Source organism: Lycorma delicatula, chromosome 4 (assembly GCF_047948215.1).
Source record: "Lycorma delicatula isolate Av1 chromosome 4, ASM4794821v1, whole genome shotgun sequence".
Taxonomy (NCBI): Eukaryota; Metazoa; Arthropoda; class Insecta; order Hemiptera; family Fulgoridae; genus Lycorma; species Lycorma delicatula.
The window spans coordinates 196,689,767-196,707,596 of NC_134458.1; the positions used below are offsets into that span (position 1 = coordinate 196,689,767).

General features: G+C 29.6%; 1 protein-coding gene across 13 annotated transcripts in view; it reads right to left on the minus strand.

Moving 5' to 3' along the window:
• Positions 1-17,830, minus strand: part of LOC142324190 (uncharacterized) — a 444,097-nt gene that overhangs the window by 249,509 nt on the left and 176,758 nt on the right. The window lies entirely within an intron of this gene.

Sequence of the window (17,830 nt, forward strand, 5' to 3'; positions counted from 1 at the left end):
TTTTTATAAATAATTTTATTCTGCTGCTCGGATGTAATTACCTAAATATTTACCTATATATTACCTATATAAATATTACCTATTATTAATTAATGAAAAAGAATAAAGTAAATAAACAAAAGATAAAAAAATATAACAGAGAACATTAGTTTACAATTAAATAGTAATTAAAAAACGCTATCCAACTCGTAATTTTAGATATATTTTCAGAATAAAAGTAAAACAAATAATAAAGAGTAAAAAATACAAACGATGTCGACTTTTTAGTTTTGCGTTTCCGTTTTATTTTTTCACTTTCATTTCTGTTAAATTTTTTACTCTTACCCTGAAAACACTGTTGGAAGTAATCGTTTTATATTGTTTAGTAACAACGGTCTTTTTTTCATTTATTTGTTCATTCACTTATTTTTTCATTCATTTCATCTTTGCAATGTAAATCGTAGAATAAAAAAAAGATTTTTCATTTGATTACACGAACATAAATTATTTTTAATTAAAATTTCCTATTTTATTAACGGTAACCGAGTTTACATCTTGTTTAGCTAATTTAATTTCAGCGAATTAATCGTAAAAAAAAATTGTTTTCATAAAAGGGAGCCAAAGAGCACCGTTTATAATTTTAATAGACCGATTAATATTTTTTTTTACTTAAATATATCATGACAAAATAAATACGTCAAAATATTATATATAAAATAAAGAAATGAGTCGCGCTTTAAATATTATAAACTAACATAATTTAAATCAGGGTTACATCTAATTCATCATATTCAAGTATTATAAAAATAAGTTCTTAAATAAATGATGTAGGTAACAAAAAAATATAAAAATGAATATACATTAATATACTTAACATTTTATAATATAACGATATGAAATAAGGTTACTGAAAATTAAAAAATATATATATATATATAAATGTTATTATTTAGTCTAAATAAAATAATGACAATATTACTTTGTAATTAACTTACCAGGAGCAGTCCTACTAGCTAAAACGTAGCACGACATAAAAAAATGTTATTTATTACGATAGAAAAAACGTATTTATGAAGAATATACGTTAAAATCAACCGCTCCGTTCAAACGATAAACACTAAAAATATACAGCCAGGATATTATTGTGGTACAAGCGAACGCAGACGACTACACAACGAATAATTTCTTTGCCATCAGGTAGCGGAACAGAAAAGTAACAGGTATCCAAGCAGTCTTCAGCAGACTGACCTTGGAGAGGGGGCAATAAGCTCAACCATCCTCCATTCCAGCTAATAATGGTGAGACAGAAATTATCGGAAGAGGGGGGGAAAGTAGCGTTCAATTCACACGGACTACAATCAACAGTAATACGCGCGCGTGCGCGCGCGCACGCACACACACACACAAATAACGCAATATATATATATATGACGCAGCTACAATGCGCTGCTAACCTTAACAAAAGCGTTTAACTGAAATGCATGTTGTATAACATCAAAATATACTCAGAAGCAAATATGTGACTCATAAGTTATGACTGGCTCAAAAAATAATCAGGGGGAATAAACCAAACATCGTTAAACGATTTCTGTTGAATTTCACTACATTAAATAATGACAAATGATCATTTTCCTATGAAAAAAACTACTGTCTGATAAAATCATGAAACATTATAACCCTTACACGGAACTATGGTATTTTGCCAGACATTGACCGTAACACAAAATTTTAAACCGGTCTAATATATGTAAAAAAGAAATACTTGTCATCCGGTCATAAATATGATGCATTTTACATGCACAGTAAACGATTATTGTTGGAATTATTTATCGGAAAGGAACTAGCCAAACTATTAATAAATCCTCGTTAAGATTACTTTTTTAGTGATACCTAGGCTTTATATGTCTGTTAAAAATAGTACTTGATAAATAAAAACGCTCGATGGATGGATTTAAATAAATAAAACAGAAAAGAAAAATAAATTAAATTAACGATCGATAGTGATTATTTCCGATTGTTATAAGCAATCATTTTTCAAAATGTAACAAAATACTCTTTTGGGGTAGACTATAATATAATGGTTTGTTTTCTCATTAGTCAGTAATAATAAAAACTTACTTTTTTATATCGTGCTAATTATTACTTTTATGATTTTTAACCCGAACATTTTCGTCGCAACGTCTTCGAGTAGTATGAAAATGGAACTAATTATTATATAAAAAAGAGCTCGATTATATGCGTAAATCAATAATATTATAAGTCAATTGATAGTTTTTTCTTATTGATGAATTAATTCACCAGAGAAGCTTACAAAGTAGCTTGTACTTAGGAATATGAAGATGTGAATTTGTAGCGTATGAAAAATGCCATGGCCTGACCGGGATTCAAACCCGGGATGAAAGATCGAGACGTTACTATTTCGTCAAGGAGATCTGCTAATTTATATTATTTTAACAGGTTTATTGCTACGCCAAAACAGTACATTGCTCAAAAAATATTTTTCCCCACTTTTTCTTTGCAATCTATTAATTTTTCTATACATAATTTCATTATACAGAGTGATTCAAAGAAACGGGAAATTGAAAAAATTAAGTAACGTTAATGAAAAATGTTTTTTAGAAAATGAAGTTTATTTCATGTAAATGTTGCCATTATAGGATACATACATTTTAGTTTATTTTTTAAAAATGACATCTTCCAGGTGACCTCCTCTTCTACATAAACACTCACGAAATCTCTTCGTTAAATTGTTCGTGGTTTGACGTAACATCTCAACTGGAATTTCCGCAATTGCTTCTCGGATCTTTGCCTTCAGTTCTTCCGTTGTAGCAGGTCTACTGTGGAACACTTTGCTTTTAAGGTGACCCCGCAAAAAGTAATCGCAAGCTGAGAGATCAGGCGATCTGGGAGGCCATCTAATGTCACCGTTTCGTGAAATGACACGTTGTCCAAACAATCGGCGTACAGCTGCCATCGATATTCGTGCAGTATGTGACGTTGCTCCGTCTTGTTGAAACCAGGCTGTGTTAAGAATCGGTGGAAATCTCTTTTGTTGTTCCACAACAAAGGTTTCAAGCACGGCTACATAACGAGCCGAAGTCACTGTAATCGCAAGACCGTTGTCATCCTCAAAAAAATAAGGGCCTATAACACCGTAAGATGACATAGCACACCACACGGTCACTTTCTGGCTGTGCAACGGACGCTGGTGCAGCTGCGTAGGATTTTCTTGCGCCCAGTATCTGAAATTTTGCTTGTTAACAAATCCACTGAGGTGGAAATGCGCTTCGTCTAATATCTACAGTTCGTGAACAAACTCTTCGTTATCATTTATCTTTTGAAGAATTACATTACAGAATTATGCTCGCACAACTGCATCGTTCGGTTTCAGTTCCTGGACGATGTGCAACTTGTACGGATGGTATTGCAAGTCCTTCGCTAACAGTCTTCGAACACTTGAACTATGCGATTGTAAAGATACTGAGAGACGACGGATTGACCGATGTGGACTTCGTGTGACAGCATCTTGTAAAGCTTAAACATTCTGTGGTGTACGGACGGTTCGCTGACAGCCTGGAGGTTTCTTTTTCATTGCCGAACCGGTTTCCTCAAAATTAGATATCCGTGTTTTAATTGCATGTGCTGATGGAACACGGTCGTGCCGTCCCAGATTAAAATGACGGCGAAATTCTCTACGCGCTCCCTCCACACTGTCATTGTTTTTGTAAAACGCTTTGATAGCAAATGCACGTTGCGCACCACTACAAGGATCCATGACAACTAAATGGCAGGCTAGGTTAGAGAGGCTTTCTTTCTTTCTTTTTCCTGTTTAGCCTCCGGTAACTACCGTTTAGATAATTCTTCAGAGGATGAATGAGGATGATATATATGAGTGAAAATGAAGTGTAGTCTTGTACATTCTCAGTTCGACCATTCCTGAGATGTGTGGTTAATTGAAACCCAACCACCAAAGAACCGGTATCCACGATCTAGTATTCAAGTCCGTGTAAAAATAACTGGCTTTACTAGGACTTGAACGCTGGAACTCTCGACTTCCAAATCAGCTGATTTGGGAAGACGCGTTCACCACTAGACCAACCCGGTGGTTAGGTTAGAGAAGCTGGCGCAACTTATCAGGTGGTACCAATTGCCCACGGCTACCAACACAACTTTCAAAATTTCCCGTTTCTTTGAATCACTCTGTATTTTAAATTATGTTTAATTATAATTAAAAAAAAACGTGAAATAAATTTGGACCTCACAGTATTTCAGCGTGCGATGCACAAACTTGTACTTCAAAAATAATTAATAAATAAATTCAATGAACGAGTCATAAATGGGGGTCTTATAATTACAATACGCTGTATTTTTGACTAGGATGTAATAAGGAAAATGTTTTATTTCAATCATCTGAACTAATTAAATCCAAAAATATTGGTTTTTTACGGTTCAAAACCCTCATGGTAAAATTTTACAAGCAAATTTTTTTTTAATATCATTCAACTTTTATAACTTAATTCAAAAGAACTTCGACGTGAAAAAAAAATATTTTTAATAAAAGTTAGCAATTTTTAAAAATATTAAAAAATTTTTAACGTACACTATTTACAATTGTGTTTTTTAATATATAATTTTCTATCTAATAATGATTTAGAAAATAAATATCCCGGTCACATATTCACAGCACACCTCTGACAATGGTTCTTAACTTCTTTGATGACCTAGATTACGAAACTATTGTAAAAATTGAATCTATTTTTAAAAAATTAGCTTAGTATCTTTTGAATGAGGCGTTCAGAAAGAAGCTAAGTACAGTTGTGGAATCGTCGTAATTTTACTTTATTAAAGGATGGAATTTTGTCGAAAAATGAGACTAGATAAAGAACTTAGTGTTTAGAAATCACTACTAAACTGACAGATCAAAACGGGTCCCATAGCCCGGCTGCACAAATAATTTAAGACCTAGAATCGGATTTCACACCGGTTAACCTGCTAATTAAATATGTGAAATTTTGAGAAAAGTAATTAATTCTCCAAAAACGTTTGGGTAAAAATAAAAAAAATAATAAGAGAAATCATAATCAGCTACAAAAAAAAATTTAAGAAGTTTTTATTGTTAATTCTATTCTCTGTTACACACTTGCTAAAGATGCAATTTAAAGATGGAAGATACAACGACCTGGTTAATCGTAAATCTAAAAACTCATGAAACACTTGAACAAACGCAAAATTTGAATTAAACCATCATTTTTCAAAGGCTCATATTTCAGGTTCCACTAACGTTTGTAATAATACTTCTTAGATGTCATAACAGTAACGGGTTTTAAATGACGTATTAGCTGTTACTCATAAAAACGTCTTATCTATTCTTAAGAATAACAAGCATCATATGTTAGCGTTATTGAAAAAATAGAGCTAAATTAAACTTACTAAAAGGTGCGTATAGACTTGCTAGCCGATCTTGTAATCGTATTGTATCGTTTATGAACCAAATTCATAATTCATTATAATTAGTACGGTGTTTGCCGATCCGTCTGGTGTCGGTTTTTACAACGAACAGAAAGGGACTCTCAGTCCTAGTTTGGAGATCGTCGTGACTAGTTCGTAATTTTAGGTGTTCGCAACCGAACCTGTGCAGTTATACTCGTATGTTAATAGATGCTTATTTACATTTTTAGAGTTAACCGATATTAATTATGGAGCGGAGGATAAAAGAGGAATCACTGTAGCTCGTAGAAATTTATTTATAAAAGTAATCCCCTGTTATGGGATTCAAAAGATAAAATCCTTTGTAAAATAAAATTGAAATATGACGCGTGGTAGGAAAGCTGCAATCTTGTTTTCCTCAGTAGATCTTCGAAATCAGAAGTCGATATTCTTGAAAAAGTTTTGTAGCGACTACTTTATTAAAAAAGAAATTTTGTATCTAATGCGTTGTGACTTTATATCAATCACATCGGTTCCCCGCCAGCCCGTTTTTTTAACAGTTCAGTTCACAACAACGTCGAGGTTGTCTCTTTTTCTATTTAAGTTATTCGTTACTAAAACCGCACCCACTTATCACAGCCAAGTTTTCCTCGTGCGACATCACTCTGATTTGTTAAACAATTGCAGTTTTTTCGTCGTTGGCTCAGTTCTCCAACTTTTCATAGGTTTGTTGTGAAAACGGAAATCCAAAGAGCATTGCGAAATGTTCACGAGGATGGCTTATTACAGGTTCGGCTCGCAAGACTATACTCGCCTTAAGGTACTGGAATATAAATGATATTCTGCCCTACCGGTGATCATTTTCATTTTATTTAATAAGGACTTACTGTACTGTAAACATCATTACTCTCAGAGCATGTAACTCTGCATTCTCTATAAGTAACAAACTTATATGATTTATTTTATTTTTTTCTCAATAGTTCCGTTTAATTGTATTTGGTTACAATTTTTTTTACTTATTTATTAAAAAAGGGTGCTGATGGAACACGGTCGTGTCGTCCCAGATTAAAATGACGGCGAAATTCTCTACGCGCTCCCTCCACACTGTCATTGTTTTTGTAAAACGCTTTGATAGCAAATGCACGTTGCGCACCACTCCAAGGATCCATGACAACTAAATGGCAGGTTAGGTTAGAGAGGCTGGCGCCATTTATCAAATAGTACCAATCGCCCACGGCTACCAACACAACTTTCAAAATTTCCCGTTTCTTTGAATCACTCTTTATATGAAGTAATTTATTTCTTGTTTTTTTTTAAAGTATGTTAAACTAAGGTTTTGCTATAAATAAACAGAATCAATGACGTAATAGAAGTATATGAAACGAGTTGTTTATTTATTATAGTCTATAATATTATGATTTTCTTTGACATGGCGTAGTTAATTACGAAAATTATTTCTAAATAGCACGTACGCACCGATAACTAACATTCTTTCGATCTTTATAGAGGCCTACAAAACTACAAAATAAAAAGATTAAATTATACAAAAAAAAAAAAAAAAAAAAAAAAACATAAATAAAGCGTTAAAGAAATGCTAGTGGAAGTAATACAATTATAATCATTATTAAATTTATTATGAATAATACAGAGATATTAAGCTCGTAATATAATAAACTTAAATTAATTAAAACGTTAATTCTCACTATATTTTTTTTAAACGTAAAACATACAAAACAATTTGTATAATAACTCAAATAAATAAATACAGTAGAAGAAATAAGTAACGGATGAAATAAATAATTAAACGACAAATTTAAATAAATAAATAATATAAAAATAAATGAATACAGTAGAATAAACAATGACAAAAAATTAAAAATAATAATGTCTTACTTTTGCGGCAACCAGTAGCACGTGTTCCGCATTCCGGATTATAGGAGCGGAGTAGTGAAGAAGGGAGGACCCGCTTAAAAAAACTACTTTTTTAATCATATCTTCAATATAAGTGAACCAATTTTTACTTTATTTGTACCAAATTACTTGTCATTTAAAGGTCATCATCTCATTTTAAAAAAAATAAGTTTTCAGCCCTTAAAATTTAGAAAACATTTAAGGACGAAATTTTGTGTTGGTAATTTAAAAAATAATTTTCACAGTTTTAATCCACAGATTATGATTATTTTACAGGGTTTAAAAAGTAATATCACGTAATTTTACAGTTATTTTAGTTGGACTGAAATTTCAAAAAAGTACTACCCCGAATGGACTTTCGCACCTACCGAGGGAAGCGGTGGGCGGATGTTAACTTTCTTTTCACCAAAATTCATTATTTTTTTCCGGTTGTCAATTAATGTAATTAAATGATACCACTGCCATTTAAGATTTTTGATTTGGTGGTAGGTGTAGCAGAGAGGGTGGGTTCCATCCCTTTGAAAATCCTTTTTAAAAACCTTTTTAAACCTTTTTAAAATTAAGGTTTGCACCGAAAATGGTATACGTAACTACAAACAGAAATACGATGGGACTGATAGCGGTAACTTTTCAAATGATCACCCGGTATAAAGAATTTTATACGTCACTTTTAAGAAATATTACCGACAAAAAGTTTAACTTCGAAGATATCAGTATAAATACTCATCCTTATTTTAAACAATTATTTTATTTCTTTTTTAATTAAATGTAGATAGCTACTTCTGTCTTTGCAAAACATTTGGTAGTTTTCCCTGGGACCTAAACTACAAATGAAACGAGCAAATTTTTACGTAAGAAAATTACTAATGGATTCGACGTTTGAATTTTAAGTTAACTCGCAGTTCTATTATAATCGGTAACAGCACATATGTGTAATCTAACTATCAATGTCAAGAGTCTAATTAAATCAAATGACTTTGCAGTCTCTTATTAAAATACGGTTAACCTCCACTCAACCTCGAGCGTCTTCCTAAATCAAACGATTAATGCACTACTAACCGATAAAGAAACTGAAATAAATTCAGAGAATAGAGCCATACAACGTAGAATTTAAAACGACAACTATTAATTAAGAGTAGTAATACGCATCGAGCTGCTATATCTATATTTACAAATCGACTGATTTACACTAAGATACCAAAAAAAATTATATATATATAAAATAAAAGAAGATTTACAATGGGAGGTCTATTCCGAGAAAAAGTAGAAATATCCTTAAGCAAAGGTATAAGGTATGGTATTTAAGAGAGAAGTGAGAAAAGACAGAGTCGAACAAAGTGTGGGTTAAAGGTAAAGCATATTATTTAAAAAAGAATTAAACACTAACATCTGGTTTTTTGACAAGTCTGACAAACATGATGTATACTATAATAAATGGATACACAACATACATATTAAATCCTAATATCCTTTTGATACATTCCTCCTAAAATCGACGACAAACATGATTTAAATTAATATATATATATATATATATATATGTGTGTGTGCATATTTGTTTGTTTTATTATATCCATAAAGAAAAGTAACCGACATTTAAATCAATAATCCTATAATGCTTAATAATTTAAACCTTAATAAAAAAATTATTTAAAAATCATGTCATAATTAGAAAGAAAGGACTTTTGAGAACTAAGTAAAGAAAGAAAAACGTATCTGAACGACTAAAAAATAGTATTTTAGAATATATTCACCTATTTCTTTCCTACATTATCGACTTTTCCTACTTTTTCGAAATTAAAACAAGCTGTCTTTTATTCCTTCCTCATACGAAGTAAAGGAAGTATTGCGATTGCGAAAAATTTCCGTTTTCAGATTTCAACGGAATTATCCATTTTGACCACCCCTGAATACATTTTGACTAGTTTCGGCGTAACGTCTGTACGTACGCACGTATCTCGCATAACTCAAATACTATTAGCCGTAGCATGTTGAAATTTTGGATTTAGGACTGTTGTAACATCTATTTAAGCACCTCCCCTTTTGATTGCAATCGACTGAACCAAAAGCCCAAAATCCAAAAACATTTGAACTTTGCACTTTTTCTTAACTGCAGTAATAACCCCTCACTGAGAGCTTTTCAACAATATATCATAAGTGGTACTTATTTTCATTGGTACCAGAGTTATAGATAAATAAAATATTAATTAATAAAATTTTTGGATGTTTCAAGGGAAAGGCACATCGGTTTGAATCAGACTTCATCTCCTTTTTTTTAATTTAAATACATTGATTTATTTACAATTATTAACCTCTGATTGTAAAAAAAAAAATATAAAAAAATAATTCAATGATAAAAAAAAAATATGAAAAAATATCCTAAGTTATAACTGAAATAAAATTTTATGTACTTTTCGTTTAAAAAAAATGTGTATATGTAATTTAATTGGTGTAAAGGAAGTCGTGTGGTCTCCGCATCAGATCGTTTTTTTTTTTTAGTTTCAAAAATTATAATTAATTTTAAATCTAGTTTTTAAGTTTAATGATGTTTATCTCGCTTAGAGTTGCAAAAAATATGCTTGATATTCATTACCGTATTCTTTAACGAATCAATAAAATAATAAATAATAATAATGAATAAAAATCCACAAATAATACTACTGTTAAAAAATTCTGCTTTTAGCCACAAACATGAAGTTAATATCACGTCATAGACAATAACAGATTGGCTCTTCTTAGAACTACGAGTAAATCATTAACAAAGGACCGAATACTTTTCAAAATTATTAATAGATCTAAAAAATGTAATCACAGTATTTCATCTGACAAAAACAAAACAATGTCTTTTAAGGGTGTGTGGTTTCAGAGATTAAAAATCATTTTAGAAAATGGAACTATTAAACACCTAAATCATTTTAAACAGTCATTATCTATCTATATATATATATATGAAATATTTTGTCTGAAAGAAATACATACAAATGATAAATTTTAAAATATTTAATCATTTAAATGAAATTAAAAAAAATAACCAAACTAATTAAAATCATAAAGAATACACATCAAATTTTCCTTAAAGAAATCTTGATTTCCATCTGTCTTTTTGAAAAGGAGAAATAGATAATGATAATTAACAAAAATCTGGATTGTAGATAGCTAAGATTTTATTTTTTTAAATTGGTAGCAAGATATACAAGCAGGGACCGAAAAAATAATTCTGAAATAAAAAAAAATATTCAGCACACGAGTATACATAAGTAAAAAAAATAAAATGAAATAAAAGTTTTTAAAAATTGTTCAGTTTTGCGCAAGAAGACCAAATTTTCGTTTTTTTATTTTGTTTGAATAGGTATCATATCATTCTAATAAAATATTTACAAAAAACGAAAAATTAAAAGACGTATAATTATTTTAAATATTAAAATGAATTTTCTGTTCGTAACAAAATTAAATTATTATAACCGTAATTGAAATAATTTAAAAAAGAAATATTTTCTTTTCTTATATAAGATATGATGTTTAAAATGATTTATTTAAATGTTTACGTTTAAAATTTTGTTTTAGTAAATTAATAATAGCGGTCTACTAGTTTTTGATAAATACTTAAAACATTTACAAAAAGAAACATCAACATTCAAACTTGCAGCAACATAACGAACCGTGCTTCTAACTTGACTCGCTCAAATTCTTCGACCTTAAATCAAGCGTAACTCAAGAACGGCTTGACCAATCTTCATCAAATTTTCAGATGCACTAATACAGCATAAATAAATTTCAAGAAAATTGACCTGATAATTTTGGAGATTTTTGAGCCAAAACTTTTCGCATAGGCCTTATACTACTAGTATAAGGATATTCCAATTTAAGCGAGGGGTATTTTCGTACACTCCTTATATCTCAAAACTTAAAGAAAATTAATTTTCACACCCCACTGACAACATGCGACCGAAAGTAATACCTTACTTTTCTTCGAAAATTCTCTAAAAGAAACTAGAATATTTAATTAAATCAGTCGTAATAATTTAAGTACAAGAGTGGAAGCATTATATTTAATCGTTTACAAAGAATGGATTTTTTAAGATGCTACGAAAATTTTATAACTATTCAAGAGATTTGAGAAGTTATACGTCCGTAGAAGAGATGGATAAAGAAAAATAGGATCTAAAGTAATTTATTATCCTTACATGTGAAAAAGAAAAAGAGCATAATACGTTTCCGATTTAAAAAAATAAATTTTGAGTTATCTCGTAATTTAGAAATAGAAGAAGAAATTAATGGTAATAAGTTAAAAGATTATTAAAAAAGAGAAAGATATGAATGCATTAAACCGGTTGAATAACTGATGAAAAACCAAAGTAGGTTAAGTAGTTATAAAACAGCTGTGCAAAGTTGAACGGAGTAGTAGTAATGGTTAAAAGTTGAAAATATCGAACCAAATAAATTATTTCATTTTTCTTTAAATGTACCATTCTCACGAAGATTATTAAAATTTTACAAAATACTTTACGTTTTGGAACTACTCATCCAGGATGTTAACAGATGTAAAACATTTTTCTGTTAAGTTTGCTTTTAATGATAAAAATGATTTTTTAATTTATTTTTACGGCTGTATTTACAACGATTTTCTCAGAATTAAATGCTCTACTAGTATTGATAATAAAATTTACGGATTTATTAATCGTTTAACAAACTTGTACTTCAAACCTAAAAAACCGTGTTTATCGCTACCGAACGTTATGTTTTACGGCTTTTTTTGTTTTACCTCTGGGACCACCGTTAGGTATTGCTTCAAAGGATGAGATGAATGATTTGTAGCATGTGTGAAAGTGTCATGCCTGACCGAGATTCGAACCCGGGACCTCCGGATGAAAGGCCGACAAGCTACCACTCGCGGCACGGAGGCTGGCTTTTGTTTTACGTTAGATATTATGAAAATTATGGGAGATACAGATATAGGGACTGTTTTATTCGATTTTTCAGGTCAAAATCATAAGAATCCACAAGTTGATACCTTATATAACGCCTTAAAATTTTCAGTACGACTCGATTCACTGGGGGAACTGAAATCCGGGCGAAACTTTTCTCTAGTAACGCGATAACAAAGCGTTTTTGAACATATATTTGTATGGATTTTTTTTTCTTATTTTAAGTTTTAGAATCAGTTTCCAGATTATTTTCCCTTCCTCCTGAATTATTCTGTGTATAATAGATTATTGTACGGAATACTCGTTAATTTAATTCTTATTTAAAAAAAAAAAAATCTTAATGTTTAATAGACGTTAACATGAATAATTTGCAGAGTAGAGCTCATTATTCAAATATTTATATCCCTTAATATAATTATAGATTAAAGAGATATATATCTAATTAATATAACAAGATTGTTAATAAAGTAATTTAATTGTAATTTTTAAGTACGAATTTTACAATTACCGTATTACTTTTATTAAAAAAAAATTGGAAATCATGATTAGTTATTAGAGCAAACAACACAATCTCTTTTTCTATTTAGCCTAGTATTATTAATAAGATCTATTTATTCCAGCGGTTAGTGTTTTTTTTTTTTTTTTTTTTTGTTACACGAAGATGGGTTTTAATTATAATTTAATATAATATAGCCTAGTAATAAATATATAATTATTTTTAATAAAGTGAAATTTGTTTATAAATAGGCCTACACACTTTAGAAGAGATAAAAAATGGAAAAGAAAAGCGTTAACCGTTTAGGGATTTATCTAATTGAATTTTCTAATGATCTAATAAATTGTTTTTAATGTTTATTATGTACTGTAAGTGATATATATATATATATATTAATCTTTTAATATTTGTAAAAGTGCGTATTTAAAAAATATTTTTCCTCTAACCTATTTACAATAATATAAAATCGCATTCGAGTAGTGCAGACTATTTATTACAGTTATAAATTGGTAATTTTAATATTTATAATTTTACATTTTTGTAGGTCAACGGTCCTTTTTACTTTAAAAGAAAAGAATACGTATGTTTATTATTATTATTATTACTTTCATAAAGTGAAAGGTATTAATAATGTACGATAATAATCTATTATTGTAATATGACTGTAATATTTTATTAAGGACTTACTAAAAGGAAATATTTTAATAATCATGCGACCGTTTTCAAAGTTTTATTAATTTTGTTATTTTATTACTTTTGTTTTATCGCTTCATCGTTTTCTTTCGCTGTAATATTTCTCTCTTGTGCGAGTGTGCGAGTTTTAATGCTTTATGCATTAGCGGTTTATTTATTTAATCTAATTACTCGGCTATACCGGGATGAGAGAATTCTTTTATGTAATGAATGGCAGACGGTATTTTTTCTAAATTAAAAACCAAAATTACGCGAAACTGATCTAAAGAAGTGTATCCTCTTATGTTGTTTTTACTTAATACCGGTCGTTTATCTGTCTATTTGTTATATATAAATATTTATATGTACGTTGTGCGGCTGTAACACTTTAGAAATAATTTACGAATGTATTTTAATATTTTTATAAAATATGTTCGTACTTTAATATATAATTGTTATAAGAAATGGATAAAGGAGTATGAAATATTATTAAATCAAACGCTTTATTTCGTCATCAGCTTATCACATAATTGGTAAAATTACGTCAATTTTAATAGCCTTTGTGTTTTCTTAAGAGCTGACTTTTATTTCGTACTAAAAAAATTTTAGATTATATACCCGGCGGGGATCAGGATCGTAATTTCTTCATGAGCCTGTCCGATTCTATTTTACAACATTAACGCTAACTTTCCACAACGAATGTACGTAGATCTCCTTCGCACGCCTTCTTGTTGAATTTAATCTTTCGGGTTTAGCCTGTTTATTACCCTAAAATATTAAGGTTTGAATGAAAATGCTAGGAGTTTGAAGAAAGAACACGTATTTTAAACTTTCAAACCGTACATCATAATTCCGGTAGGGGAAGACAACCGCCTTGTGACAATTCCGGTCGCCACACCACCCGTCCCATGTTTCTAGCCCTGATGGGTTTTACCGGCGGTCGTCTTATCGATCCTCTTCACAGCTTCAGAACGCTCAGTAACGGGCCTGGTTTCAGATGTTGAGATTAAACCTACCGGGTTGGTCTAGTGGTGAACGCGTCTTCCCAAATTCAGCTGATTTGGAAGTCGAGAGTTTCAGCGTTCAAATCCTAGTAAAGTCAGTTATTTTTACACGTATTTGAATACTAGATCGTGGATACCGGTGTTCTTTGGTGGTTGGGTTTCAATTAACCACACATCTCAGGAATGGTCGAACTGAGACTGTACAAGACTACACTTCATTTACACTCATACATATCATCCTCATTCAACCTCTGAAGTATTATCTGAAAGGTAATTACCGGAGGCTTAACAGGAAAAACAAAAGATGTTGAGATTAAACGATGACGCCTAGTTAAATGAAAAAATACTTATATCTGTAATGTGAAATTTAAAATCGAAACCAAATTAAATACTTATTTATAAAAAAAAAAATTGTTACCAGACGTATTTCTTTATTCAGAACAGACTTAATAAAAACATATTTGAAAGTTTTCAACAAAACATAAATTAAACTTGTCTGTAGAAAATTATAATTTATTCGAATTCAGATAATCGATAATCTTTTTTATTAATTATCTGAATCCTCTACATGTAACGTAATTTATAAAGAGAGGCCATTTATAAGGATAAAATACTAGTAATAAAAATTCATTGTTATGATTGTCAATTAAATTAGAGGCACGATAAGTTACGAAGTATTATCAAAAGTAACATCTACATCACTTTTTCAGTTACCTTAAACAGCACTAACTTCCACAACGATTAAGAAGTTAGGTTACAAAGAATTAGACTATTCTAAAATAACCTTAATAATACAATAAACAATATTTTATTAATAACTGTAATAATTTATTTATTAATTATTATTACTATTTTTAAAGGAAGTGGTCTATATTTTAAAAATAAGAAAAATTATCCTGTCTATCAAATAAACGCGGACAAATAGATTACATGTGTATATATTAAAAAAAAACGATTTAATAATGGTAATTAAAAAAGACATGTAAACGAAGAATCGTTTAAATTGTACTTACCAATATTCTATTTCTTATTTTAATAAATAATTTTTAAAAAATCGATAAAGAAATAGTTTTGTTTGTTTTCAATAAATTAATTGTTACTTAAACACTATATTACGTACTAGTAGACAAGTAACATTTCAAAATTAAATAAATAATTAATCGATTTTTAACCTTAATATTTCAATCAAATATTCATAAATATAAAATTTTCCGATAGCATCGGAGGTCGAAATTCAAATTGAAATTAAAATCAATATGACATGAAAATCTTTGCGTTTTATACATAAGTAGAACGCAAATTAATCGATCTTGCCGGTATGCTATCTGTTGTTCGTTTGTTCGGTAATTATTACGAGAATAAATAAACAGATTTTAAATAAATAGGCTTTCTAAAAACTTATTTTAACTCTATTAAAATCTGAATAACTTAAAAAATGTACGACTGGCATTATTTGATGAAAGATATCTCGTTATTTTTAGAATTTGTTAATTTCGAATGTAGAAAAAAGAAAAGAAAATGAATAAAATACACAAAAATTAAAGATTATAATATTTTCAAATATACGAGAAGCTACTTCTTAGCGGAACGGAATTTTTTTTAATCCTATTCCACCGGTTCCTGCCCCCGTAGCAAAATCATTCCGATGGAAAAATAATATTTATTTTTACTTCCTTGTACGAAGTAAAAAAAGTATTATGACTGCGAAAAATGTCCGTTTTCAGATTTCAACGAAAATATCCATTTTGACCATCCCTGAATACATTTTGACTAGTTTCGGCGTGACGTCTGTACGTACGTATGTATCTCGCAAAACTCAAAAACGATTAACCGTAGGATGTTGAAATTTAGGACTGTTGTAGGATATAGGACTGTTGTAACATCTAGTTGAGCACCTTCCCTTTTGATTCCAATCGGCTGTAGCAAAATTCAAATTGTTTTGAATTTTGGACTTTTCCATAACTGCAGTAATAAGCCCTGATTGAGAGCCTTTCAACGATATATCATAAGTGGTACTTGTTTCCATTGGTTCCAGAATTATAGCCAAATAAAATTTTAATTAATGAAATATTTGGATCTTAGGGGAAGGCACATCGGTTCGAATCAGACTTCATCTCCTTTTCTTTTTTTTTAACTATTTTTTAATTTAGATATATTGATTTATTAATAATTATTAACCTCCGATGGTTATAACGTTTTACGATAAATAATAATAAATAATAAAAAAAAAGAAAAAATATCTAAAGTTATTAATGAAATAAAATTTTATGTACTTTTCATTAAAAAAAAGAAGTGTATATGTAATTTAATAGGCGTAAAAGGAAGTCGTGTGATATCCACATCAAAAAAAATAATTTCGTAAAATATTTTTCAGAATTCTGAGTTAAGGATGGATTTCTATATCCAGTTACTAAGGATAAAATTAAGAAACTAAAATTAAAAAAAAAAAAAAAACAGAGTCGGAGGTTTCTGTGGTAAAGATATTTTTTTAAATTAACTTTACGCTTTCGATCGGGATTGCCTAAAACGTCAGTAGTTCATGCTTTTTACTTTTATTCTACAAACAATGTTAGAAATGAATATTTTATAGGGTTTACGTAAATATTTTTTATTTTTTAATCGATACATATTAATTTTATTGAGTCGATCGCGCAAATAATATTTCTACTGATTTCTTTTTCTTTTCTCCCAATATTCTTTCGTTCATTTCAAGCGTTTGGTCTTTCACCTTTCCGACTGTTTCGCTTCGGTATGGTTTTTCCTTTTCTCACAGATTGAGTTCAACTTCGTGTCCATTTTCTGTTCTTGGATACCTAGGTTCTGCAATCCTTTCTTCATTTGTTATAGGTACCCGCGGTCGCTCTTTTGTTTCAAGAGTTTAATAATTATTTATTTAATCTCTGTTCGTCTATCGTCTAATGGACCAAAATGTCCATTCACAGCCCAGGAATCTCCATTTTCTTCTTTTCTCATAATAAATAATTATTATTTATTTTTGCTTTATTTATTAGTACTGTTTGCTTAATACGTTCTAATAATAATAATAATAATAATTTAATTACCGAAATGGCCGTTTCGTTTTAGATTTTAAGAACAATTTCTTGTAAACTGTTTTTGAGAGTTTTCTTGTTTCCCGAAGGTTTAATTTAATTACCGCGAGATAAATTAAATATATTTCTTTCTGATTCGATAAATATTTTAAATCTTATATTACGTAAGATTTAATCTTACGTAAGAAAGATTAAATCTTACGTAATATAAGATTTCTCTTAGTAAGAAAATTTCTCTTACTAAGAGAAATTCCTTAATCGGGAATTTTATAATCGGATGAAAATCTAGGTAGCGGTAATCCAAATCGTTTTACATGTATCTTAAATTAAAGATTTTTATCTTATTAATATGAAATCAAACCGGTA